The 4343-nt window shown below is 34.3% G+C and overlaps 1 long non-coding RNA gene across 3 annotated transcripts; it reads left to right on the forward strand.

Moving 5' to 3' along the window:
* Positions 1-960: 960 nt before the first annotated feature.
* On the forward strand, positions 961-3483 carry LOC107044870. Of its 3 annotated transcripts, none has more exons than XR_001461377.2 (3): positions 961-2234; positions 2325-2749; positions 3099-3483. It is a non-coding gene; the product is annotated as an uncharacterized LOC107044870 (long non-coding RNA). The 3 variants fall into 3 exon arrangements; XR_001461378.2 differs by having other exon boundaries at positions 961-1173; XR_001461376.2 differs by having other exon boundaries at positions 961-2749.
* Positions 3484-4343: the final 860 nt, after the last annotated feature.

Genomic DNA, 4343 nt, shown 5'->3' on the forward strand with positions numbered 1-4343 from the left:
CGCCGATGTAGCCATATCAATTACTAATACGACATATTTAGGAATTGTGATAATAAAACAAAAAACTATTATATTGACTCTTCAAGCCAGTGATATACCGCAGCCACGAATAAATATCATGCTGAACATTTGAATACAAAATAGTTAGGCAGCGGAATTAATTAATGCCTCCAATCAAGAATTACTTCAATGTACTCTTGAAGATATGACTACTCTTGATGAACTAATATCTTCTTACTTGTATTTACGGTAAAAAATTGATAACTGTAAGGTCATTAACTGTAGTCTGAGTTTACCGGCGGAATTACAACAGTATTTGACGGTTTTATGTGATTAAAAATGATAACGGATATAGATTCCAGCCAAGAAAGTAATCCTAAGAATAATATATCTACCAATGAATTTTTTTGACGAAAATTTCTTTAGTCTTCAGTTCTTGGATTACGTTAACGGGAATTAGAACTTGTAAGAACCTTTGCATTGATCTCCTTATAGAAATGGAACTAGCAGAATCCATGAAATTGTATTATTGAGCATGACGCTAAAAAATCAATAATAGTAGTTATATATTTCCCGTATAATTATACTATCGTACAACATGTATTCAACTATTCCAACCCAAGAGCCTATTCTTTAATGTAATTTTTAGTTTGAGATTATTCGAATCAGGCGCTTAAAAATACTGCGGATTTTCGATTTAGCCGAATGGTATGGCGAACTCTGCTTTATCGACCTTGGAAGATAAGGCAGGGAGCAACATATCGATAAAACATCACCGCTATATAGGGGCGGGGAAGGCAAAATGGGGCATGAAACCGTAGAGGCTAATTAATTGTGTTTTTTGGTAAAAATTACTTATATTGGAGGTAAAATATGGCTCCAGCATGAGTTGAAATCACGCCATTCAAACAAAATAATTGAAGGACAAAATGGGAATGCCTCAATTGAAATANCGGGGAAGGCAAAATGGAGCATGAAACCGTAGAGGCTAATTAATTGTGTTTTTTGGTAAAAATTACTTATATTGGAGGTAAAATATGGCTCCAGCATGAGTTGAAATCACGCCATTCAAAAAAAATAATTGAAGGACAAAATGGGAATGCCCCAATTGAAATATATATGGAGACAGCTCCGAAATAACGTCTTCAACAATCAAGATGTGAATCGAATATTGTAAGTACTGTATCCTTATTATTTCAATAAATAATACTCGTATAATCGTAATGATAAAATTACTACGTTACTGTTTCACCAGAAGTTGCTTTTCATGAAAAAACATCGAAGATTAACATTTATCGTTAGGGTAGATTGCTGATATTTTTGCTTCAACATTTCACTCCAATCGTTATGGTTATTGTGATTGACTAATATTTACGTGACTTTCCATTTCACCTTTATTATATTTCTCAAGAAGTATTTAGGACTTAATAATATTCAATTGCTCCGAAAAATATTTTGGAGTGATAGACTGATGGTGTTTACGAAACAGGAAATTAAAGGTTTTTTTTTGGGGGGGGGGGGTGATGGATTACGTGACTATGGAATAGTGTGAACACGATTGGAACCCTTTATTTTCATTCTTATAACAAAAATAATTACTCTTAAATGTTAATACGACTTGATTCATTATCTACAAACGATTTATTATCAACTACATAAAAGAAAAACTAAAAAAGTAATATTTTTAATATTTTTCCAACTAATTACATTTTTTTTTTGAATAATAAATAATGAAGACTCTTAAAGGTTGCAATGAATCAAGCCGTATGAACGGTTAAGAATAACTATTTCTATTATAATAATGAAAATAAAGTTTTCTCAATTTATGTTCACACTATTCCATAGTCAAGTGATCCAATTGTGTTTCCCCCTCCTCCCCCCCGAAAAAAAAGATTTGCACTTCAATTTTCTGTTACTGTTAATACATCCGGCTGCAAGACAGATTTTAATCAGTGCGATAATGATTGAAGAAGAAGACTGTTAATATGTACGTGAGCGCCATGAGTAGATTACTCCAAAATATTTTTCGTTGTAATTAAATATTAAATATTATTAAGTCCTAAGTACTTCTTGAAAAATATACAAAAGGTGACATGGAAAGTCACGTAAATATTAGTCAATTACAATAACCATAAAGATTGAAGTGAAATGTCGGAATAAAAATTTTCATAGCAATTTACCGTGGTGATACATTGTTAATTTTCGATGTTATTCCATGGAAAAATAAATTTCAGGTAGAATAATAACGGAGTAATTTGATCACTACGATCATAAGAGTATTATTTATTGAAATAACAATGATACAATGTTTGCTATCAACGCAGTGACGTTACTTCGGAGTTGTCCCCATAATATGGATATTCAATGAGAGGTTATCAACGGAGAAGGTCTTTTTGTTCACGACATTCATCACTACTTTCCATATTTTTACACACGGAGTCAATCACTGAAAAATCAAAAAACATGTCCTGCTGCTACCTCACATCATCGGACCCTCTATGCTAAGGTCCCCTGAATGAATCTAAGTTGAACAATTCACAGCATAGTAACTGTTATGGCTGATGAGCGGATACTGAGATCTGGGGTCTGATTCCGATCGCTTGTGACACTGAGAAGCGAAATGGGAGCTTTTGTTTTACTTTGTGTCAACATAGTAAACAAATGACAACTATCTTACTTCTCACTGTCACAAGCGATCGGAATCGTGTCCCTGGTCGTGGAGACATTACGCTTTCATCGAAAACTTACGGTATGTAAATAATCTGAATCTTTTTGAATCCATTTCATAACTTCGATCCTTCTCGAGGAATTCTTAATTTCATTTAACATGAGTATGGTACCGTATTTTCAAGTTAACCTTATCAATCCCTTTATCGAATTATTTTTAAGATAATTAATAAGTTTGCGTGATTGCGCATACGAGTAATTGGCGAAATAAAATTTTAATACGACTATGAATTGATACATTTGTCTCATCTAAAAAATGTAAGAGATTTCACGACTTCGTCAATAAAGTGTTATTTAATAGGAAAAAGAGTTTTTTAATAGTTGATCCATATCAAGAAACGACATTTTAATGATTTAATTTAAAATTCCAGATGTACGCTTTTTCTGTCTTTTACGAATCTCGGAAAGGACTGCAAGCCCAGTGACTGTGCTTTCCCTACAGTCCCCTACAACGCCTTTCTGTAGGGTTCAGAGGACACCTCAACGGGGCACCTGCACGGAGTTGCCTCATCCCCAGTCCTAATTCCACCAGTGATATTGTCAGGGCCGAGCTTCTCCTAGAGCCCCTCACCAGGACCAAACTTCTCTATAGGATTTCAGCTATCTCCTGAAAAACAACCCAAACAACATAAACATAGTCCACAAGACGTACATCAAGTCCTTCAGCACGATTCTCTCCTATACTATTTCGTTCAACCGAATTCAATGTCATTCTGTTTGTCAAATTCTTTGAATTAAAAAATTAATCCAATCCAACGTGTCAATTTCTAATAAAATTTACCCTAAAATTCTCTAATCAATTATTACTAATAGTAATTTCTTCGAAGGTCGAGTAAACAATGCAATAATTATAGTAAAAGCACCCTCCGGTAATTTTATTGTTGACAACGTTAACGCTAGCTTTATTCACCTCACAAATCACTATCAACTGTCATTACGTTTTTATACTCCTAATGAATCCAGAAAAACGAAAAAGATGTGAAGAAAAAGCTGCCGTCTAATCCAATTGAACTTAATAATTTGTTATTTAGGGGAGGATGGGGTAAAATGGACACTTTTTACTTTTTTTTCAAATGCTAATGACTTATTGAATTGTTGATGAACCCTGGCGAATCCCCCGATTGAGATTCGATCGACTGTCGATTGTAGAATCGAGTTGATCAGTATATCGATTCGTATGCGAGTGTTGTTCGATTCAGATCTCAAATTATTGATGGAATGGAAGATGAATCGACTTCATAGGAAGTCGATAGCTAGTGAATTTCGAATGACAAAAATTTATTGCACCAAAACTTGAACAACTCATGGGGTGGTCGATTATAAAAGACTTCTTACGGTCGAACCAGGATCGACTTGAAGAAAGTCGATTGTGACTCGATTGTCCTCATTATTCAAGTCAATCGACCCACAATCGACCAGTTGTTTAGTCGTTTCATAATAGTTTTCATAATTCCAGTGGGCGAATCGACTGATCCTTGAGTCGATTATTACTCGATTGAATTCATATTATTCACTTATATGAAACGACTCAACAACTGGTCGATTGTGAGTCGATTGATGTGAATAATATGCGGGCAATCGAGTCACAATCGACTTTCTTCAAGTCGATCCTGGTC

The sequence above is a fragment of the Diachasma alloeum genome, unplaced genomic scaffold, assembly GCF_001412515.2.
Source record: "Diachasma alloeum isolate Michigan unplaced genomic scaffold, Dall2.0 Dall_scaffold_00829, whole genome shotgun sequence".
Lineage (NCBI taxonomy): Eukaryota > Metazoa > Arthropoda > Insecta > Hymenoptera > Braconidae > Diachasma > Diachasma alloeum.